Raw genomic sequence first — 25,060 nt, forward strand, 5'->3', positions numbered from 1 at the left:
AGTATACAAGCAAACCAAAGGACCTTTGAATTTTTCTACAATGGGAAAAGCAGTGCGGGTATCACTAGTATACTATAAAAGACATTAACAATTCAATTTTTATCATTTAAAGTATTCTTAATGATTGTAAATAAATGGTTAAACCTGTATGATGTTTGTGTCTACTTCTTTGACACATTAAAGTGTTTTTTTTTAATCAAATAACTCTTTTTTCCAAATAACTTGAATCAATTTTTCGTCTCCTGTGACTGAACCATACTTTTTAAGAACCGCTTAGGGGTTACAAGTTTCACTTTGAGGGATTCACTAAACAAATGTTTACCAAAAGGGGGTACGGTTATTTCATTTTCATCCCATGAGATCAAATCGATATAATCTTTGGCAGCAAAAATTATTTGTTGAACTTTAAACTTCTTGAGCCTCTAGTTTGTGTTATTGCATTCAGCACACGTCGTAATCCCTTACATTTCTACGCTCTTTGCATAACATAGCCAAATGGAGATTTTCTGTTGCATCACAATACCCATTTTTCTATATAACCCACTCTATAATGTTCTTAAAATCATGAGAGAGATATCGTGAATGTAAGATACGTTCAAATAAATGTGTTTTGATTTGTAAGTTCATTTAATAATAAAATGATTGGCTTACCCTTTTTCCTGGAAAGCTAAGTTTAATAACTCACCGACTTGCACTCTGAAAATGCTAAACGCAATAGATGACTCCTTTTCAGGGGTTTTTTCTAGATTTATTCGATTTATTTACACCACCAAACATTAACCATCTTCTTCGATTCCAGACAGACTCACATCATCACATTCCCGCCAACGAATACACAAAACAAAAAATACATTTTTTAGAGTCTCTTTACTAGTGGCGCCCTCTCTTGACGGTAGGAGCAAACATACTCCCCCGCCTGGACTATCAGTTCAGTCTTCCGTTGGCAGTAGGCAACACTTGGTAATAGGGCGTCTGAATTGTCCTCGTTGGGTCTTGACATCCACGACTCGAACAGCACAATCGTCTCCTGGAAATACTTGAACAACTCTGCCTAGGCTCCACTGCAGAGGTGGGAGATTGTCTTTCTTCACAAGGACCATATCGTTGACTCTCAGGTTTCCTCTTGGTTTCTTCCACTTGGTTCTTTGTTGTAATTGATTTAAGTACTCCAGGTGCCATCTCCTCAACTGACCTCGGAGATGTTGAATTAAATTCCATCGCTTCCTTAAGCATGCTGGTTGTGAAGGGACCTCTTCTGGAAAAGAAGTCATTGGAGCACCAATCAAGAAATGTCCTGGCGTAAGAGGTTGCAAGTCTTGAGGGTCATTAGACAGAGGAGTTAGAGGCCTTGAGTTTAAGCATGCTTCAATCTGCGTTACCAATGTCACAAGCTCTTCAAAGTTCAGAACAGATGATTTCATTGTTTTAATTAGAAGCTGCTTGATCGATTTGATGCCAGCTTCCCAGAGTCCGCCGACGTGAGGTGCCGTGGGAGGTATGAAGTGCCATGTAATGGATTCTTGAGTTACAAAATTCTGCACTTCAACAGATTTGATTAGCTTGAACTGTTCCTTTAGATATGAAGAGGCTCCTTTGAAGTTAGTTGCATTGTCGGAAAACATGTTGATAGGTTTTCCTCGTCTGGATATGAAGCGCCGGAATGCTGCCAAAAAGGCATCTGTTGAGAGGTCCGAAACAACCTCAAGGTGCACAGCCTTTGTTGCCATGCAAATGAAGAGCGCTAGGTAGGAGTTTTCGAGGAACGTTGGGTTTGGTGATGAATGGTCCTCCAAAGCCGATGCCAACGTTTAAAAACGCTCTGCCAGCACTGAACCTATTTGCAGGCAAATTCCCCATGAGCTGCTCACCCGATTTAGCTCTGAAGCGAAAGCAGGTTTGGCACTTGGATAAAAGTCTTCCGACTACTCCTCTGCCAGAAGGAATCCAGAATTTCTGTCGAATGCAGCATAAGGTAAGTTGAGGTCCACTGTGCAAATTGACATGATGAAAATACTGAATGACCACATTAGTGAGGTGATGGCTCTTAGGAAGGAGGGTTGGGTGTTTTTGAATTGGACTCAGGCTTGAATTTTTTAATCTTCCTCCAACTTTGATTATTCCATCAGTGTCCAGAAAAATACCTAGAGGCAGAAGCTTGCTGCTGTTGGGAAGAGGATGTCTCTTCTTGAAGAGTCGAATTTCGGAATGAAACTGTGATTCTTGTACAGTTTGAATAACAATCTTGGTAGCATCATCTACCTCTTTTGATGTTAGCACACCAGTAACTCTAGATGATCTGCAATTTTTGATGAATCTTTGACACCAAGCTATGACTCGGATTAAACGTGAGAATGATGAATACTTAGCTATGATTTCCAAAAAATAGCTGCCTTGACTTGATGTTGAGACATTAGTAAGAACGGTGGATGACTTCTCCTCACATTTCACGTCTTCTTCAGAGGAAGTAGACAAATCAATTGATGGAAAGTGTAAAGAATCCTGACTTAGCCACTGTGACCCAGACCACCACAGATTATGAACTTTTAGCTTGGAAGCTGCAATACCTCGTGAAGCACAATCGGCAGGATTTTCTTGACTCTTCACATGTTGCCAGGATGCTTCAGAAGTAATTTTTTGAATTTTTGAGATACGATTGGCAGCAAAGATTTTCCATCTGCTGGGAGATGATTTCAACCAATCCAAAACAATTTGGGAGTCTGAGAAAAGAAATGACTTATCGATTTGAATTACCTTTCTCAGAGAATCTAACACAACAACGTAGAGTTCAGAAAGAAGCAGAGCTGCCAAAAGTTCGAGTCTGGGCAAGGTTATCGGTTTTACAGGAGCTACCCTTGTCTTAGATGTTATCATTGAAACATGGACTTTTCCGGTTACTAGCTCAGCTCTTAAGTAGAAAACAGCCGCGTATGCGCGCTGGGAAGCATCACAAAAACCTATAAGAAGAACTCGCTTTGCTGTAGCATCTCCTGAAAGGTATCTTGGAATCTGAATATCTGCCAAGTGCTTCATTTGATTCTTGAATTGGGTCCATGATTTGGAAATGCAGTCTGTGACCGGATCATCCCAAGAGATGTTTTCTCTCCAGATATCTTGCATCAGGATCTTCAACTCAATTGTCGTTGGTGACAGGAACCCCAAAGGATCATAAATCTTGGCGATAGTGGATAAGAGTTGCCGTTTGGTTGGCCTAACTTCATTTGGTGGACTTATGCTGATTCTGAATGTGTCTTCCTTTGAATTCCATATGATTCCCAAGATTTTCATCAAATGATCCTCTTCTATGTGCAGAGATCCTGAAGAACTTCGTAATTCTGGTGGTAATGATTCCAGCACAGATGATTCACTGGATGCCCATTTTCGAATCGGGAAACCTCCTTTCTTCATGAGTTCGATTACTTGACTTACTAATTTCTTGGCGTCCTCTTTCGATTTTGTTCCTGTCAGAAGATCATCTACATAGAAGTCCTCTACAGCAACTTTAGATGCCTCTGGAAATTGCTTGATTTCTTCTTGAGCTAGCTGCTGAATTGTTCTAATGGACAGATATGGGGCACAAGCTGTCCCATATGTTACAGTGAGTAATCGATGCTCTTTTAACGGTTCTTCAGGTTTCTCCCTCCAGAATATTCGTCGAAAGTCTGCATCATCTTCAGAAACTAGAATTTGCCTAAACATCTTCTCTATATCTCCTGTTAAAGCAATCCTGTGACATCTGAATTTTAACAGAATATTAAATAGTTCATTTTGTAACTTGGGGCCTATATGAAGAACGTCATTAAAGGATAATTTCGAATCAGTTTTGGCAGAAGCATCAAAGACTACTCGTAACTTTGTAGTCTCGCTCTGTTCCCTAACAACTCCAAAATGGGGTAGATAAAAACACTTAGAGGATGGTTTCGAAAGTTCTGAATTCGGGACAAGTTGCATATGGCCTAGATGTTCATAATCTTGCATGAATTTCACATATCTATCTCTTAACTCTGGATTGCCCTGAAGGCGCTTCTCCAACGAGAAGAATCGTCTCTTGGCTTGGACTTTAGAATCACCCAATGCATTGTCGTTTTTGAAAGGAAGACTTACAACATATCTACCATCACGATTTCTCCTTGTGTGATCGAGGTAGAATTTTTCGATTTCGTGATCTTCTTCTGAGAGGTTACTAGCATCTGGAATTGACTCAACTTCCCAGAACTTGGCTATTTGATTTTGTAAGTCGAGCAACGCATGGCAATTGATTAAAGACATGACCTTCCTTTCGCTCTGACAGGCTGTGGAAACTTTCCCAGAAAGCAACCAGCCTAATCTGGAGTTTAGAGCAGATGGTTGATTTTTAGTCCCAGATATTTTTCCATACTGAATTAAATCAAAGAATATATCAGCTCCCAGAATCATATCGACAGGACGACTAATAAAAAACGAAGGATCAGCTAACTGTAATCCATTAATGTGAGGCCAATCGAATTTTGAAACTATGAAGTTAGGCAAATTACAAGTGAGTTCCTTTACTACTAAAGCATTTACGACAAAGATATCCTGATTAAAATGAGGAGAAAGTTGAAGTTCTACTCGTTTAGTAGCATAAGCAGCAACTTAGTTATCTAAGCCCAAAATAGTATTTTTTGACTCATAAAATGGAAGGTTTAAATTTTTTGAGCATGATTCTGCAATTAGAGAAGTCTGAGAACCGCCATCAATCAAGGCTCGACAGTTTACATATTGTCCTTGACTATTCTTAACTCTAACAATGGCTGTAGAGAGCAAAATTGAATTGGAATAATTCATTTGTCCTGCAAGGCAAAACTGTTCCTGAGATGTAGCCAATGGCTGAACTACATTCTGGTCACTAGTAGCAGCTAGATTCTGATTCGAATTACAAACAGGAATTTCTTTAGGACTACTTTGGAATTGGTGAAGTACGGTGTGATGTCTTTGCCTGCAAGCACGACAAGAAGTTGTAAATTTGCATGATAAAACATTATGATTCCCTCGCAGACAATTAAAGCATAACTTTGACTTTTTAACAAAATTCCAGCGATTGTTTATATTCATATTTAAAAACTTCTCACATTTATGTAATGAATGAGAGGAAGAACAAAGTTTACATGAGTCATCTGACTCTACAGTAGTTTTAAGGGAATAAGGCTTGTGAGTTACTTTGTTTGATTTTTCATTGAGTGGTGTAATTTTGATACCTTGAAGACTTCTGGCTTGCTTTTCAAGAAATGAAAGAAACTTATTTAATGAAGGAAAATCTTTATCTTCAAGGGTTAATTCCCATTTAACTTTGATAGAATCTTCCAACTTATCTTGAAGAGAAAATACTAATAGAAGTTCTACCATTGATTGCATTCTAATCCTAATGTTTTAAAATTTCTGAGTACTTCATTACAAATGTCTATCATGGCCCAAATTGATTCTGAAGTAGGCTTAACATTTTTTAGAGAGAAGAACTTTTTGCATTGGGAAAATGCCAATTCTCTCTGATTATCATACCGATTCAACAGTGTTTCCCACGCTTGTTTATAATTTTCATGAGTTATTGCGAATCCTTTTATTAATCTAGAAGCATCTGAAGTGACAGCATTTTGTAAATACTGCAGTTTTTGAATATCTGTTAAAGATTCATTAGAATCAATTGAACTAGAGAATATAGATTTAAAACTCAACCAAGAGTTGAAATCACCTGCGAATTGTGGAAGATCATATTTAGGAAGATTTATGTTAGAATAAGCATTCACTTTCGATTTATCGTCTTCGAATTGTAGCTTGCTATTAATATTAGTTAAATATGACTCAATTTTTTCCAATGTCAAATCAGCCAAATCTTTAGAATTAGTAAAGTTTTCATATTCTACATCTTCCACAAAGTTTTCCAAAACAGAAAACTCATAATAATTGTCTTCTAACCTTTCTAGACATTTTAATATATTACCTTTAAGGGCAAGAACTTTCTGAATATTATAAGACTCTATTACATTATCAACACTTTCAGAATACCTTTTGATTTCTTTTATCTGAGTTTGGAACACTAATGGTATTTTACTTTTTTCTTTAGTAGGAGCCATCTTTTAAATAATAACCCAATGCAACTATACAACTCAAATACAGCTTTTCAGAATTAGTTACTATGAATATACAGTCACTCAAAATAATAAACAAATTCTTCGAATTTACTAATTCAGATTTCTTGCATTTCGAATTCACAAGTAATAATAATATTTTTGAATTAACTGACATACATTTCTGGACTTAAATAATATAATAATAAACACATCAAAAGATTAAGAATTCTTTCAGACGAATTTCGTTTTCAGAATACATCTAGTTTCGATTACATAAGATCATTAGCGTTTTCGATTCTAGTAAGAGTAATAAACATTCTACTTTCCAGGAAATGATCTACTGAATTTTAACTCGATTTATGATGCATACATCAACAATGAACAAACAAATCTCGCCGGTGCCTCCATGTTTTGATTTGTAAGTTCATTTAATAATAAAATGATTGGCTTACCCTTTTTCCTGGAAAGCTAAGTTTAATAACTCACCGACTTGCACTCTGAAAATGCTAAACGCAATAGATGACTCCTTTTCATGGGTTTTTTCTAGATTTATTCGATTTATTTACACCACCAAACATTAACCGTCTTCTTCGATTCCAGACAGACTCACATCACATTCCCGCCAACGAATACACAAAACAAAAAATACATATTTTTTAAAGTCTCTTTACTGGTGGCGCCCTCTCTTGACGGTAGGAGCAAACAAAATGTTTAAAGCCGTTAGTACGAGAAGGTTTTAACTTGTTGTTAAACCACACAGGCCATACGCGCTGCCCACTTGATCCGTACAAGAAATGGATCCTTTCTTGAAAATGTATGAATGAATAATGATTACTGTTAATATATTTCAGTATTATTATTTGTTTCAAACAATTTTAGCGAAATGCCACGCCCATATAAAGGAAACTGTACTTTACTGCACTTTGACAATGTACTGAGTCAGTGTCTTGAGATTTTCAGTCCGATTTTTAGTTGCCACGTACAGTCGAAATATACGGTTTGCAAATGTAAGTCATCTGGAGTGGGGAAGTTTTCCCAGGTTCCTTGAAGATAAATCTAGTGAGCAAGTCCCACTTGATATAGTGACACACATATCCAATACATATTTGTGATCGGTACTTATACCCTGTAAGTTCTCAAAAAGGTTTTTTTCAATAGGTTAGGAAGTAACCATAGGAAGATTCGAACAGGTTTCCAGCTGTTGACCTTTTTTGTCTTTAAATTCGTTTAATTCTTTTGTTTTACCATCTAAGAATCCATTATGCCTCTATTCCTGTGGTCTCAAAGAAGCTCTTGACCAAATGTAATCTATTCTGGAAACTAAAAAGTCATATATATTTCACTTACTGAAAGATCTTTTCCAGCCACACCTTTTAGGCCGTGTCTAATAAAACAGTATTATTTCATTACATCTTTGTAAGTAAGTAGTAAAACTTCATTGAAATCGCTAAAGATTCCAAAAATAGGACATTCTGACGTTTGTCTCGTCTGCACTTGTTTAGACTGAGTCATTGCAACTCATAACAATGAGGTATCTTACCAACAACGTTGAAATTTTACGTTACTCACTAACTCAACTCGACAAAGAAATTGACACCTGATCTGAGCTTGGCCCCATTCACACAAATCCCTGCTGACCAGCCCCGCCCCATTTAAACATCTGCTGCTGCAATGACTCAAGCTCCCAGATGCCAGTGCATTCGGCAAAAAGTGCGTTTTTGCGAAACTTACTTTGCTCTTGCGGCATCTCAAGACATAATCCTAACAACAAAAAAAAGTTATTGTGCGACCTGTTGAGCATAAAAATTGCTTTTCGACAGCATTTGAAGCATAAAGATAAATTTGAAACTTTTTTAAAAAATTTAAAATGTAGCAATAATTGCAATTTTGCAAAACTTTATGCTCTTTGTGGCACCTCAAGACCTGCTTCAAAATTTTTCATATTTTTTTAACATCTTGTTTACATGAAAAAGCAACTTTTCCGCACTACGGCAAATTGAAAATCAAAAACTTTTTTTTTTCTTTCCACCCTAGCGTCCACATACTAGAAAATTTCTCCAGGCTGAAGTATTGGAATGCTATATGTATTGACTATTTAATCAGTTAAGAGTTAGCGAATCAAGCCTTTAGTAAACACAATAAGAGGGGGGGAGGGTATTCCACTGCCAAGCCAGAAATATTTCGGTTTCTGAAATTTTAAAAGCTCTGTTTTTGGCTATCTTTGGATGACATAAGGGGAAGCTTCTTCCAAAAGGTTTCCGAAATTAAAGTATTAAAACTTTTAGGCGGTCATAAGTCATGTTTATAGGTGATGGGGGTAGTATTCCTAGAAAAAAGTTAGAAACTGAAGCGTTAAAAATTCAAATTTATGGTGAACTCAGCGGAAGGGGTTCGGGAGTTTTCTTGTGAAAATTTTTTAATGCTGAAATATTTAAAATGCCACTTTAGGCTATATTTGAGTTCCTTAAAAGGGATGTGTTTCGGGGTTTCTGCCTGGGGTAAGGATTCAGTTCCCGTATTTCTTTTTTAATTAATGAAACAAGGGCGTCCATATGTAGGAGCTCGAGCCCCTTCCCTCCCCCCCTTTGAGTTTAGAACTTCCTTGCTTTTAGTACTTTTTTCTTTGCAAAAATGTAAAAACATTTCTTCTCCAGCAATTAATGGTTAAGTTATTAAAAATTTTAAACTGTAATAACTCTTAATCTACTGAAATCGGATTCCATGGGGAAAATATCTGAGCCCCCCCTCCCCCTTAAAATTTTGCATATGGGCGCCCTGAATGAATATTGAAAAGTGTACCTCATGATGTGAATCGGGGGCCCTCCATGGGGTGAGGATTCAGTTCCCTTATTACTTTTTTTAATTAATGAATATTGGAAAGTGAACTTTGTTTAAAAAATGTATCTACTTCACTGAAGCGGTTTTTTTTATGGCTAATTTCACCACCTGCTATCTTCTTTTTCAAATGAAGACTGGGGGGGAATGGTGCCAGTTCATTATCATTAGTCCCCCATACCCTTCCCCCACCTTTCCTTCTTTTCTGGTTTGTTGGCGCTACCTTCGGTAGACAATCCGATCAGAACTGATTTATGTTGCAAAAGTGAAAATCTTATGTCTCAAACGATTTCATTGCTGCAATAAAAATGTTTACGATCAGCATAAAACTATTGGCTGGGAGCTGCGAACGCTTTTATCCCTAACATTATCCAACATCCTCTAAAATGAGTTTTTGGAACTTCAACTTTGAAATATTGCCGAAGGAGGGTTCCTGAATTATATCCCTTTGATGATGCATTCAAAAAGCGTCTAAACGTTGTGAAAGATGGAGTACAATTTCATTTTTAAAGCTTCAATTTCGGGGAGAGTCCAGAGCATAGATCTTTAAAAGGGATAGATAGGCCTTTCTCCTACAGCGCAGTGTATTTCGCCCGGAGAAAGTGGGGTCATCATGATTCTTCCGAGAATCACGTGATCAAGGGACATCGTGTCTCCCTCTTCTCGGGCAGCAGTGATATAACAATGCGAAGTGTCGTTAAAAGTCTAGGATTGTCTGAAGATTTTCATTACACTTATGTGAGAAATCTCTATATGTGTGAATCTGAGATTTTCTAGCGAAAGAGGGTTTGATGAATTTTATTAAAAAATAAAGACATAGTGAGTAACAGAAATCTTTCTTTCTGCTAAAGGCAAAAAAAGTCCCCATGCAGAGTCGAAATTAAGAATATTTTAAGCAATTTACTATAGATACCGAGCATTATATTAAATCACTAAAAACAAGCGATGGAAAATTATAGTATGTTTGCGAAAAACTGGATTTTTAGGTTTCCTAATTTCTATGAAAAGTGTGCTGGGAACATATGAAAAGTATGTAGGTGCCCGAATTCCAGTTCTAAACCGCGTAATGACTTATAAGCTTACTCAGGATCACCTTGAAACTTTTTTCAATGCGATCAGGATGTGAAGGGGGATTCAACAATAATCGTCGGATAATTTCGAAGTGCGAAAAAAAGATTATTCATTCATACGGAAATAAAAATCGGTAAGTAGTGACAATCTAAAGTAGTTTGTAGTGTACATTTAAAAATCAGGTTTCAACTTGGCGGATTTCGGTCATCTTAAAAGATCAGTCAGAATTATCCATTCACAGAGCCGCCAAGAACCAAGACAGGCCCCTTGTCAGTGTAGTTGCCAGACCTCCTTTCACCCCTAAAACTTGCTGACTCTACTTCAATTCCGAGCCATCCATTAGTTTCCGACTAAGCTGTCATGACCTTTCATTGAGCCTGTCCATCCATCCTGTGTGTAATCATTAGGGACATTACTAGAGGAAGGTAGATTTTAGGATCTCTAAACTGATGAAGCTTCTGAATTAATATGCTTCCTCTCGAAAAACCTAGGGCAGTGGTTCCCAACCTTTTTAGTTGTGCGGCCTTCACCAGTTTTGTAGAAAGCACGATTAAGGCCCACTAACTATTATAAATGACTTGAACAGCGAAACATGGGCGGATTTATGGGGGGTCAGAGGGGGGCAATGCCCCCCCCAGTTTTGGGAGGACTTTATGTAGTAACAACACATCTTCCAAAGATTTAAAAAAAAAATCATTATTTTTTCGTTTTTGAACAGTACAGAAGAGCATGGGTGGATTTATAGGGGGGAGGGGGCAAAGGGGACAATGCTCCCCAGTTTTGGGAGGAGTTTATATAGTAACAACTTATCTTCCAAAATCTTATAACAAAAAAAAAAAATCATGATTTTTTTCTTTTAAACTTAAAATAGCCGTTTCTTACAAAGTTTGAACAATACTGCAGAGGCGTAGCTAGACCCTAATTTCGGGGGGGGGGGGGGGATTACTTCTTTTATTATATATATATATATATATATTAGGGTCGTCCTTATTTATATGGGAAAATATTTTTTTCGGAATTTAACAAGTGACGCCCCCTAGTTTTGTGACACTATAATAAAAAGTAATCTGTGCCAAATTTGAACTTGATCGATTTCCCACAATTCGAGTTTTTACTCTAGACCCCGTACATCGTTTCTCCTAGGTTTGCAAAATATTTTTACAGCGAGGTAGCACTAAAATTAATCTTAATTACTTCATATCATCTAAAGACTTTACATTGAATAAGAATGAAATAGTGCTTTAGAAACTTTCTGTAATCGTACGCTTTTCTCAATGTATCTCAATAGTGTGTATTAGTTTTTCCGATTGTCTTGGACGATCTGTAAAATAAATTGCTTTGTGAAATTATTCGATTAATATTGTGCTCCTCTTTCAGTTGTATCATTCACAATTTTCAGTATTTTAATAATCTCTCTTCCCTTTAAACAGCTTAAACATTTTGCCGTGAATCAGGATCAAATAGGAAAAAATCTTTTAGTATTTGCAACTTATCAAACAGTTTTATATTGACTTGTAATTGATTCTATCAAGAGGAAGATCGTTGCTAAGGAAGCATTCGAAATCATCTACTGTTATTTGAAAATTTTTATACAGTCATCAGACACGTCTTCCTTATCAGCAAGCATTTTTTGGGGTAGTCTTTTCCTATCTTCAAAGTTAATTCTTTCATCCAATACGGACAAAGCTACTAATTCATCCCCTAAATACCATAAGTGATTTATGAATTTTCCAATCACTGCTTCTGCTGCATGTTTGTCATCATTTTGTACGCTGCTAGTTTTTTTAGACACATTATATTATTTAAAGGAGCCTAAATTGGGTTGCTGCGAAAAATCATATCTTCATACAGCATATAACTGTAAAACAGCATTTATGGGCTTTCTCTTCATGTAAGATCAATTTAAATTGTTTCCAGTTTATTGCTTCTTTTTCCAGTTACATCTGGATGTAGCTTTTTGTATCCCAGTGAATAACTTAAAAATCTAAATTTAAATTCATGAAATTTGATTTTACCCCTCGAAGATTTTCTCTTGCTCTCTTAAGGGATGTCCAATTGTTCATAAGGTCATTTGGATTTAAATTTACTGCATCTACATAGGCTGTTAATAAATGAACAGTATCTTTGTCCCTAATACGGCATTTGTCTAACAGTGATGAAAGGCGAGCCGATGTCAATAGTTGTTAAGCCTTTTTTTTCGTTGTAGTAGAACAGATATAGAAAAAAGTTTCAACAAGTTAGGATAGATACCCATTTCGGTTTCTAAATCTTGTGAATTGCAAGAAGAATTTGATGATAATAAAGGTATATGTACTGAAATAGAAGAAAATTAATTTAAAGCATAAATTTTTACATTATTCCGATCCGGACATTTTTTAAATTTATATTTTAAGTATGGAAAATACAGTATATATTTATGTTAGAGTAATCGAGTATTTTTCAAAATTTATGCTTTGAGAATTAAGAATTGCATAAACATTTAAATATATTTATAACTAAAGAACAGCGAATTAAAATACAATTGCCAGTATTATATTTATAGCGCTGAAATCTAGCGACTTTATTTACCACACCTATAACATACACAGGAAATTTTTTAAAGCAACACCCTCAAAGCCTGAAGGAGGTAATTTGTTATCGTCAAAGATCGTTCATTAATGGCCTTTAGAATCCCTTGTGTCTATATTGGTTGAAAGAAATGTTCCCTTGCCGCTTGGTTTGAACTGAGCGGAAAATAGCGGTATGGCTGTCCCAAGGCCATTGGTGTACATGAAATCTCTGTAACATGAAAAATTTTACACAATGAAAGTGAGAGAATGGTCAGTCTGGAAGTAGCAGCATCTATTCGCGTTCAAAATTACTTTAAATATGAAACTAAAGAAAACTTTCACATAAAAATGAGAAAATCCGCAATTTTTTCTTCGAAACTCAAAAAAGGGGACCCTAGGGGCACGAGTTAATATCCATGGATTGACTTAAAATTTTGCAAGGATCATTTATTTGTATAATGGAACAAATTGAGGGGGCGTCGCGTAAAATATCTGCAACTTCAAAAATAAGGACCACCCTAATATATATATATATATATATATATATATATATATATATATATATATATATATATATATATATATATGTAAACTTTTTTAGTTAAAAAAAAATAAGATGGAGGTGAATCTTACATACGTTGGAATGGGGTGCCCCAAGTTCGATACTTATGTCAAACAAAACAAAACAAAAGCAAAGAATTTTTTTATTTATTTATTTTTTTTAATGTTTCGGAAAATTTAACTTTTTTTTCCTCCATTTAATTTAAAGTGAAACTTTCTAGCAACGGGTCTAGTCAAAACCAGTCTATCAAAATCAAATATCTTGGGAGAAAATCAAATATCTGATGAGCGTGTTCCGTTCATTTTTGTGTGACTGCTTAATTTAGAGGCTAACACACATCTAAAAAAGCTGGCCTCCCTGAAAGCTAATAGATGCATCCATTTCCGCCTGTAAAGTGGATGTTTGACTTTCATTCTCATCAGTGGTCAAACTATAAAGACTATTTTTACTAACTTGGTTTGCACTAAAAGTATGAAATGAAATAAAAGAAGACTCCTTGAAATATAACCCGCGAAAAATGAAATGGCTTTCATATCGTTATATGTATACGTTGCTTTTTATATGTATTTACATTTATGTTAATTCTAAAGCAGTTAATAATAAAATTTGAATTTAAAAAAAAGGGAAGAAATATAGGCGGGGTAGAAGGTTATTTGCACAAAGCTGCATACCATCTGTTTCTCCTCTCAAGTTTTTATTTTTAATTTTATTAGCTGCTTTAGAATTTACATAAATATCTATTTGAGAGCGCAACAGCAATTTTCGAGTGTTATAAACAGAAGTCTTGTTTATTTTCTACTTTTTAATGCCAACCAAGCTAACAGAAATAGTACAGAACAGTCTAGATTCATTTCGTTTTTAAACATTTTATTCCTATAATGCTATGCAGTTTTTCTTTTAAATTAAAATAAAATTTCCTTCAGATGGGTTCCATGGGATTAATGCTGCTTCAGCAGACTGTACTCTTGGCTTCCTTAAAAGGTTCTCCATCTCCAGCACAGTCACTTTCCTATGCCGGGCTGATGTGTGCTAATAAGCACGAAACTGCAGTCCTCGGCTGGAAATGACTGAGCTGGCGGGGTATTTCATGTATTTCTGCTTTAGTCCTGGCTAATGGGCGGTAATTTACTGAAAAACCTTATGTCTCGAATTCCGGCTATGCTATCATTTTCGGATTCGAAGCCCAATGATCTTTAAAGTAGCAAGCAAACGCATTTTCTTCAACTCGAAACAGAAAGTGCTGAGGGGGCAAAAAAGGGAGAAATACGTTCCACGAATAGGTTTTCTAGGAAGATTAACAAAAGGACAGACGTTTCGAGCACTTTCTTGAAACAAGAGTAAAGGAGTGAAATTCACAGGTTGAGTATTAGTTGCATTATGGATGAGTATTTCAAGTTAATGGTTAATGGTTAAAGGTCATTCAAATTAAAAGCCATTTTGCTCTGTTATCTGGTTAAGTACTGTTCTTTGGTTGCTCTCTTTCTTAAAATTATGATTCCTTATAGAAAATCAAGATGATAGCAGAGAAAAGAAAGTTGAAGATTTTTTCAAGTAAAGAAAAAAGGAAAATCCTAGAATATTGGCCAGGTTAGATTTGCAGCAATTGCTAACCTCAAGAGGATAAATATAATTAATTTTTAAAAAATCAGGCACCAAAAAAGCAATAAAAGACTTTTTCTTGAAAAAGATATGCTTAAAGTTTCTTTTACTGTCAAAATGATTCCTTAAACTCGCAATGAAACACTTAATACTGTAGTAATAGAATAGAGACCTAACAAAACTAATAAAGAGGAATTTTGATCAAAAAACCAGATTTTCTTTATAGTATCGATTCCAAATTTTCACCATCATATTCCAAATTTCTATAAAGTTTCTTAAAGATCTCGTATCTTAAAACCTCTTTATCTCAATTTTTTTCCTTCCTGTCAAATTCGAAAAATACAGATTCAACTGTATGTAATATTCCCGCTGCGCCGCTCATAAAATTAAACATGTTTAACAATTTGCAGAATCTATGACAAAAAAGGCTAAATATGCGTGGATTTAACAAATCAATCTCATTTCTAAAGCGAAGTGTGAAATTTCACTCAATTATCAAAAAAAATCTCGCAGCAGAGTGAGGAGTCTTTACGCTTGAGGGTCACTCATGGAGCTGATTTTCAATGACACTGGGGGGGGGGGGGGAGCGAAGTTAATTTTTCACCATAGTTATTCAGAATAAAAGCTGTTTTGATTTTTTTTTCTTTTTCTTCTCTTTTTCTTTTCTCTTCTTTTTTTCTCCTTTCTTTTTTTTCTCTTCTCTTTTCTTTCTCTTCTCTCTTCTTTCTCTCTCTCTCCCTTTTTTGAGACAAACATTTTGGGGGGGGGTTGTCCCCAAACCCCCCCCCCTTAGCTACGCCCCTGCAATACTGTACAAGTGTATAATCTACTACTCAATTTCAGAGGCTGGAAAGTGCAAATTATTAATAGGTTCTAAAATCCCTGAAAAGAATTGGCGCAGTATAGCCTACAAGGGCTCTTGAACCAAAAACCCAATCTAACCAACCAAACCTTGAAAATAATTAGACAAGTCTTTGAAACTCCTAAGCAAAGTGTGCTTCAATTTTATTTCTTATCAAGTGTATAAATTAAGAATTGTTCAAATGGGTAGTATGTTACTCTCTTGATACCTATTCTCTAAATCTGTGCACCATTTCTTTTAAAGTATTAACTTGCATCACAATGCACTTTTAAAGCGTAAAACTTAAAAAAAAAAAATTATTTGCCTATTATTTCCAATTAACCCTTATAAAACTTCAAAATGCAGAATTTTATATCTATTTTAGATAATTTCCGCCGGGGGAGTAACCCCCGGGTCCCCTAAAACTGGAGATATTCTATATCCACTTAAAAGGGAGCACTGCGTTACTCTTTTCATACCAGCCCCCTTTCTTTTAAGGTCAATTTAAAAATGACAGCATGATTACACACAGTAATGAAACCAACACATAAAAAAGTAAAGAATGGCCTTACGCATTACAGAAAACAGACAAAAACATGGGAGGGGTGAGGGCAATTAAAAATGTTTCTCAAAAAAAAAAAATCCTGCCCCCCCCCCCAGGAACTCTGTCCTAAATCCGCCTATGCAGCCAAAATTTACCTACTAAAAGGGGGGGGGGGGTGCATCTGCTCATAACTGTCCTTGAGTGTAAATATACCATATTAGGTTTGAAAGTGAGTTAAAAAGAAGAGTTCTGGAGATGTTAATCCTCATGCTGCCAGTGTTGCCAGATTGGGGGAAATTTCCCCATTTTGGGGAAATCTGGTGCTCTCTGGGGAAATGGATTTTGAGCGGAATTCTTTGGGGAAAAAAATTTTCTTGGGGGAAAACCTGGAGAAAAAAAATTGTGATTAAATTTGCGTCTTGACATCTAGTAGTTACATTCAAACAGCGTTGGTTTAGCTTTGCTTACCTTTATGGAATTCGTATTATGTGGAATATTATGCTACAGAATTTGCATTAATAGTTTTGCTTGAGTTACTAGTTGATACTTGAAACAGACAAAAAATAAGTATATGAAGAATGTTCTTGGATATATATACAAAAATCATAGTTTAAATGCACATACAGAAGCAGAGTAGTAAATGAGAGTAGAAAAAAAAAATATGGCTATTTCTTATCTCTCGGGCAGGCACTTGTATTTATGACTAGTGGCACCCGCACGGCTTTGCCCGTAGTAGAAAATTAAAAGGTATTTTAGTTCCCCTGTATATTTACAAATAATGCATGATGAATTTCTCGCCAATTGGCTTGCCCACGTTACGGTTCCACATTATGATAACTTGGTAGTTTAGTCGTCCATCTTATGATAATTTTGCTTGAGAAAATGTTCTTAAAATTGGAATAGAAAAAAAAACAAAATCAAATTTTTGAAAAATCGCTTAAAGGTGCACACCTCCATGCTACAAACTGATTCTATGCCAAATTTCATGAAAATCAGTCGAACTGTCTAGGTGCTATGCGCGTCACAGAGATCCTGACAGAGAGAGAGAGACTTTCAGCTTTATTATTAGTAAAGAAGGTAAAAAAAGATCAAGTCAAAAAAAGCAAAAATGGGAAGAAAAAAAAGTTGGGGAATTTTATAAGAAAATTTGGCTATTTGGGGGAAAAAAAAATTTTCAAGAGACAAAAATATCAGAAAAAGTCGATTCATTTTATAAAAATATTAGTGGAAAAATAATTTTTGTATTTGGGGAATTTTGATAGGAAGCATCGCTTTTTGGGGAAAAGTTGGGAGGGAATTGGGGAAATCTGGAATTTACCATCTGGCAACACTGCATGCTGCACCACTGATATAGATATACTGTACAAGAACAATTTTCAAAATAATTTGAAAGAAAGAAAATAACTTTATTGCATTCACTTAGCTGGCATAGATGAAAGAAAACTCAAAAACATGTCATCAAAGTTAAAGCTCCATGGGATTTTTGACGCTGCTTTTCCTCTACAAGAGAGTTGATATCTGGATTGAAACTGCATAGTTTTAGTCTTAAATAAGTCTTAGTGCATTTCTACATCATTTAGGAAAAAAAACCTGCAATGAAAAATCTCATTTAAATAGGTAGGTTGTCGAAAAGCCTCTCAAGTGTCCCAATTCACTAGTTATTCGCACCAGTTAAACAGAGGAGGAGCATTTTTAACTTGAAGCTTGAAGCTAATGCTAGTTTCTTTGGCAATTTTCTTTGAAGTAGTTTCTGGTTCGTAAGATTTCATCTTCAGTTATAGGGGACAGTTCCTAAGAAATATGAAAAGTCTTGACCTTCAAATTCCTTACTGGCTATGAGCCAGAGAGAGAACTTTTGAGTACATCTAAAAGGTGAATTTTTGCAAAAGATGAAAATTGAAACCCCAAGATTGATTTTGGTTCACATCCTCAACCAATATGCACGGCCCATTGACAGGCTGTTCACGGCCCACTTGTGGGAACCGCTGACCTAGGGTATAAAAAAGACAACTTATGTGAAGACTACCAAAAAAAACTACTTAATGAACATTAGCGTGAATAATTAATTGAAAGACTGGACAAAGAGAGAGAAAGTAGAATGGGGGCACAGTAAATGGCAGAATTGTATTTTGACCATTAAGGGAAGGGCGTGTACATAGGGCAGTTTTTTTTCAATGCTAATTTTTAAGCATGTTAATGATGTGTAAAACAAATAATTTTGGATTCTACGGGTTCTCGTTAGCGGGGGTCTTGTTAGCTTTCTATTGATTTTTGAAAATTTAAAAAATTTTGATTAGGTGATTTTTGGCGATTTTTTTTTTTTAAAGATGATTTTCTGCCTGAGGTATAACCTTCGGCAATAAACCCAGTCAATCACCTTTTATGGGATTTTATCTCATATTGCTGCTAATAAAAAGTGAACATCTGCAACTCTTACTCTACAAAAGAACTTACTAGAGAGAGGCAGATTTTAGGATCTCTAAACTTATGAAGTTTCTGAACCAATATGCTTCCTCTCAAAAAACCTAGGGTATAAAAAAGATAACTTATGTGAAGACTACCGAAAAAAACTGCATAATGAACATTAGCGTCAATATTTAATTGAAAGACTGGACAAAGAGAAAGTAGGATGGGTGCGCAGTAAATGGCGGAATTGTATTTTGACCATTAAGGGAAGGTCATGTACATAGGGCAGTTTTTTTTCAATGCTAATCTTTAGCATGTTAACGATGTATAAAACAAATAATTTTTATTCTACGGATTCTGCATGTTTGCTTTCTATTTTTGATTAGGTGATTTTTGGTGAATTTTTTTTCAAAAAAAAAAGCAATAAACCCCGTCTATCACCTTTTATGGGATTTTATTTCATATTGCAGCTAATAAAAAGTAATCCTATAAAAAGTAATGTTATATTAAATCTTGCTTGTAGATCAGAGGTTCGAGTAACACTTTTATAACATCTGCAACTCTCACTCTACAAAAGTCTTCAATCGAATGCCGTATAAAAACGTTTCTCTTTTGCAAAACTTTCACGGTCGTTTGGTCGTTGTGGTTAGCTTCAAGCATATGGCTCAAGTAAAATTTGGGTACGTTTGCAGTTGATAAAGTTACTAGAACCCATTTGCCAATACTTTCTGCTGGATTAGTAAAATCCCACTCCCCCTCGATCCATTTATCCTGAGTCTGTGTTTCCTGATCTGCTGCTATCAATTTCGTGAAATAGGCTTCCATCTGGCCATTATTTTGTTCATTAGACAAACTCCACTTATCATTTTCTTCTTCTGAACTTTCCTCTACAATCCTTTTCTTTAATCTCTTTTTGTCACATTTAAGCTTTTTCTTCGCTACTTGGTCTTTTTATTTCTTCTCCTAACTGCCTTTTCTGGCTTGTGAAGCTTTCATCAGATCATTTTTTCGGGTGCATCAGTAAAGATTTTTGATTTCCCCCATCTTCCTCGTCTCTTTTCCCACTTGTACCTTGGGCATCCACTTACCCACCTGTTTTGGGTGTCCAAGATGACCTTCCCCTACTTGCTATGTCTTATCTAATCAAACACCTGGAGGAGCTTTCTGTGAACTAAGCACAGAACCCCTTTCAAGGGTGTTGTTTAAGCACAACACCCTTGAAAGTACCATTCCAAAGCTAATAGCAATGCAAATACCTAAACTCTTCCTGCAATAAAACCATAAAACTTTGACCATCATTGTCTATCCTGAGCCCCATTACCAACTTTTCGGAAGAGAGATCGGGAAAAACCTACGATTTCTCGACATTTGCACTGTTGTTGTGTATCGAACTGGGGAAAAAAAGAATCTGTTTCAGGTTTTATCTCATCTGCTTAAGTGTGGTGAGACACTGTGAGATTTAACTTTTTTCAGTATGGCAGATATGTTAGCATTATTTTTGGCTTTCATCATTGCAATCAATTGAAACGTTTTGCATCAAAATGAATGGTCTTATGTGTTGAACCCTATAAAAAAAGCAACTTTTTTATATTTATGGAACTAGCGTTATGAACGTAAATAAACCAATGAATTTTTCAGGTAAACTACACCTATGCTTTTCATGTTATCCTACTTTTCTGTAAAAGAAACTAAAAAAAATGAAAGAAATTAAAACATGTGGTTCGGTTCAACTCGAATATTGAAGGCAAGGCAGGTATATTCAGTAAGTTACCTCCCTATTGCCTTCAATATTCGAGTTGAACCGAACCATTGCTTCAGTCACTCATCTGGTCAGTGCTAATTCTGTATTAGCTACCAGTTTGTTTGGCTTTCTTGGCTTCCTTAAGAGGCATAGGCGGATTTAGGCCGAAATATTGGGGGTGCAACAATAACAGGGATCTGAAGAGGGGGGGGGGTATTCCCGGAATAACAAGGCAGTGGCGAAATCAGAAAATAATTTTAGAGCGGGACATACTTTTAAGTCTAAAAAACGCGATGTAAACCATATTTAGTAAGATTAGGGGGTGGGCAATTCTTAACATTTCAAACTGCAGAAAAAGACTTAAACGATAGTTGATATTAGAAGCAATGGGTGAATCTAGCTGCTGGTTTGGAATGGGATTATTACCCAGAAAAAATTTGAAATAGTAGTTTTGAAAACGCAGTTTTACAGTTGGTGATATTTTAGAGGCAAGAAAGGTACGTGTGGCTCCAAGGCTATTTTTAGAAATTTTAGTCTTATAAATGTGATTATAGTCCATACTTATAGTTTGAGTTATGAATGAGACTCATAGACTCATTCATAACTCAAATTTTTTGAAAAGCAGATAGAAATACGTAACCCCCTCCACTCCCCCCACGCTACCTCTTTTTAACTTTTCATAATTGAAGTTCCAAACTATGGAGGACAATTTTTGATGCTGTTACCGGATGGGGTATTCTGGAGCTCTTCCCTGGAAAATTTTCGAAATTGAAGCCCTAAAAATGAAGTTCTTCTGCAATAATCCATGGCATTGAAAAAAAAGGATTCTTCCACTTAAATGTTTCGAAATAGTAGTTTTCAAAACCAAAATATTAACACTCTTTGATGATAATAGAGAAAGGGGGGTCAGAGGCCCTTGTTCGAATATTTTCCAAAATGAAAGTCTTAAACACATGAGTGTAAGACCATATTTGGTAACGTTAGGGACACTGCAATTTTTCAAAACTGAAGCTCTGCAATTTTTCAAAACTGAAGCTCCAAAAACGCAATTTTAAACGATTTTCGATGTATTTAGGTGATTAGAAGATCTTCCTTGGAAAGTTTGCGAAAGTGAAGCCCAAGAAACGAAATTTGATGCACTCTGTAATAACTTAAGCTGGAGAAAGGGCTTTGGAGAAGAAACATTTTGAGGACTAATAGAAAAAATGAAAACGAAATAGAAAAAAAATATAAAAAAAGGGGGGGGGAGATATGAAAGAAAAAGGATTGTGCGAGAAGGCACACTATTCGCCGCCAATAATCTGAAGCTGTTGAAAAATTTATATGTCAATATTTCTTTTTGAAAGAGAAAGTAAGATTTTTTCCCAACATTCTTTTTTTTCGTAAAATAACTGCGTTTACCCAAAATGAGATCTTTTCTTCTCTTCAATAATAAAGAATATTTTTTTAAAAACATCTACTCAGCATTGTATGGGGAGGGTCACCAGTCTTGTGCCCCTTCCCCCCTGGATGCACAACTGCAGCAAAATGTCCGAAAGTCCTCCTTCAAAAATTTTTGATTAATTACCTTAAAATTGTTGGTTTTTGGTTGATTTTGGTGTAGATTTTATTGATCATACAAGTTTCTTGCAATAGTCATGTTTTTTTTTTTTGTTTTTTTTTGGACTTTATTAGCCGTTGTTGTTTTAAAATAGAAGAATTTGTATTGATATACGAATAAATACCCAATTACAGAGCATGCAATTATTCTATACAATAACACAGCACTGAACAATAAATTGTTTGAGAAGTTTCTTTATTTTCATGAAATTATTTATTAGGGTTTTTTTTTTTTTCAAATGGATAAAACTACTTTAATTCTTAATATGAGCACAGTTATGTTTTTCTTGCACTAGCGACGTGTGGTGATACACTGGATTCAAGTAAATTTACTAGTATAGCAGCTATGATCTTTTTCCCCCCTCAACTGCGTTTCTGAGTGAAATATACTAAACTAATTTTTTTTCAAAACCCAACCAAAAATTTTGGGGGTGCGGCGCACCCTCATAAATCCACCTATGTTAAGAGGTTTTCCACCTTCAGCTCAGTCACTCCTATGCCGGGCTGATGAGTGCTAATAAGCAAGGCCCCTGCTGGGGCCTAAGGGAATATTGCTGGAGCTTGTTAGGGAGCCAAGTTTCCGCTATCTTCAGCTAATCAAAATCCAACAGAATCATTTCCCTGGGATACCTTTTTTTTTTGTTGTTGTTGTTACTGTCAAATTATTCCTAAAAGCTTTAGCCTTTTTCATTTCATCCCCTGGATCGTAAACTTTAAAAAAATCATGTAAAGATGGATTTAAACGAGCTCCCCAGTCTACTTTATTATTTATTGTTGTTAAATGGTAAAGGAGCCAAATTTCTATTAACTTAATTTTTTGAATAGTGTTTATTTTGTTTCCAAGTGTTATTACCTTTTTTAACTTTTTTTATTTGGGCCAATGTTACCCTTGCATTTGGGTTACTTTGGCCCAAATTGGTTTTCTCTATTTAAAATTGAAAACAAAATACATTTTAGAACAGGGGTGCCCCCCCTCCCCCAAGTTCAATGGTGCAATCCCTCCCAATTTTTTTTCTCAATACTCTTTCCTATTTATTTATTTTAAATTTATATTTTATTAGAAAAGTTCTGTGCTACGCCAATGGCATACACAAACTAAATAATAAAATAAAACAAAAAATTTAAAGCAATAAATAAATGATTAAAATTGAAAAAATCATCCCCCTCCAGAAATTTTCATGGTGTACCTTGCATTATAATCCCCTCCTCTGGCCACCCCCATTTTACAAGATATTTGAGTCACATACAACTGATTAAAAGAAAATTAAAAATCTTTTAAAAAATTTGTTTTAATACCTAGTTATTGTCTCGGAAATTTCCAACGAGAACAGTCATTTTTTGATTAGTTTTTTACAGGGTTCGTACGCTCCTTCAAAACTCACAGTAACTTAAAATACTTCGATTGACAACAACTTCGTCACTAAGGCGAAAGTATAAGAGCGATTTTAATGTAGTAATTTGGTATATTTTTTTTTTCATCAAGATGTGATTAACAAATTGGTCATAGATAATGTGACCAGATTTTTCAAGCTAAAAATCAGGACACATGACGGGGGGGGGGGGGGGGGGGTAGAGTATTTTTTTTTTTCACAGGCTTAATATTTTACGTAACAGAAAAATGCCAAGAAATAACTCAAATGTACCAATAAAGAACTGGAGTTGAAAATAATTTACTAGTATTGATGTAAAGAATATTGCATCACACAACAAATTTATTAATCAAAATTATTATTTTCAGTTGTACTTGCTGTTAGAAGCAATTTTAAGAAGCAAATTCTTGTTGCCTTTCAGAAAATCAAGGAATTCTTTGCATGAATAAGAAAAGTTAATTTTAGTTAAAAGAAGACTTTTTAAAGTGGCAACTGATAATTGCGTTTTTTCAAATGTCCAACTTTTATTCACCAAGGAAAACGTTCTTTCAACAACTGCTGATGTGCCTGACAAACTGAAACCAAACTCAACAATCTTTGTCAAACAGTTGACTTCAATTGCCTGAGTGCGAAAATGAGTAAATATCATTACATGGCATTCTTACCTTTACTGACAGCAAAAAATCGAAAAAGTGTTTAAAAAATCTAGATTGTATGTTATATTTCTTGTGGTGACGGAATTTAAACAAAAAAGCGGGACATTTTGGTGTGACATTCCCGCAGCGGGACAGTAAGACAAAAAGCGGGACTGTTCCGCCAAAAGCTAGACGTCTGGTCACATTAGTCATAGAAGTCATAAAAGTTGAAGGTGAGAATATTATTAGATGGCTAAGACATTTCACAAGTGAAGTAAAACATGCTTAAGTGGTACTTGGTTATTTTTTCAAGTTTTATGATTATTGCTTTTCTCTCCACCACACTCTCAGCAGCAAAAGTCAGTCTAACTCTCATTTAAATATTTAAAAATACCTAAGTAGATGTGCTATATTAAGTGATTGTATTAAAAAAGCAATTGTTTATTAAATTGCAATTTTAACATTGTTAGAAGATTCATCCACAAGTGATGTCATGTCTTAAAGAGGAGATGGGCTCATGAAATTGACAAGGGGAAGAGAGAGGGTGCCAAAAAATGACATCACACAGTTATTATAACAATGTTTATGAAAAATATGACATGTGACAAGGGAAGGAGTAAGGAAAAGTGTGACAAAAAGGGAAAGGGGTCAAACGTGTAGAAAACGAAGTGTGAGAACATTTAAGGATAGCCCAAAAGTATTCCCTCAAAACCTCTTTTTACTCCTTTATTTTATTTCTGAAATTGAGTACGAACCCTGTTTTAGATTGAATAATTTAACCAAAAGAACACAATTTATAAAACAAAAGATTCTAAATAGTCGGCCACTACCAAAACTTACTGGTGTGTTCCATTTGCTCTTAACATCACCTCCTTCTTCTCCCACTTCAACAGCTATTTCTGGAAACCTGAGCCTATTCCATTCTACAACAACAAAATTCTGCCAACTTTTCAACAAATTTGACAAAATTTGTAAGAAATAGATCCAACGGGGTGCATGTTTTCTAAACCTGCCATAACTTTTAGTTAATCTTCATCTTCCTAAGTAGGTCATAAAACTGAGCCTTGATGAATTGAGTCTTTAAACGCTCTCTTTAACAGTTGCTGAGAATTCCAGGTTTTTTTCCTGGAAGTTTTAATTTTAGCTTTTCATTCCGTTTCCAAATCTGACAGATTTTTCCAAGTTTTTATGCGAGGACCAAAGTAGGTTAGTTTAGGAGGTGTGT

At 35.4% G+C, this 25,060-nt stretch overlaps 1 protein-coding gene across 1 annotated transcript in view; it reads left to right on the forward strand.

Moving 5' to 3' along the window:
* The window catches only part of LOC129234764 (serine/threonine-protein phosphatase 4 regulatory subunit 1-like), a 340,839-nt gene that overhangs the window by 226,793 nt on the left and 88,986 nt on the right, over nt 1-25,060 (forward strand). The gene's annotated exons all lie outside the window — the stretch shown is intronic.

The sequence above is a fragment of the Uloborus diversus genome, chromosome 1 (assembly GCF_026930045.1).
Source record: "Uloborus diversus isolate 005 chromosome 1, Udiv.v.3.1, whole genome shotgun sequence".
Classification (NCBI taxonomy): domain Eukaryota; kingdom Metazoa; phylum Arthropoda; class Arachnida; order Araneae; family Uloboridae; genus Uloborus; species Uloborus diversus.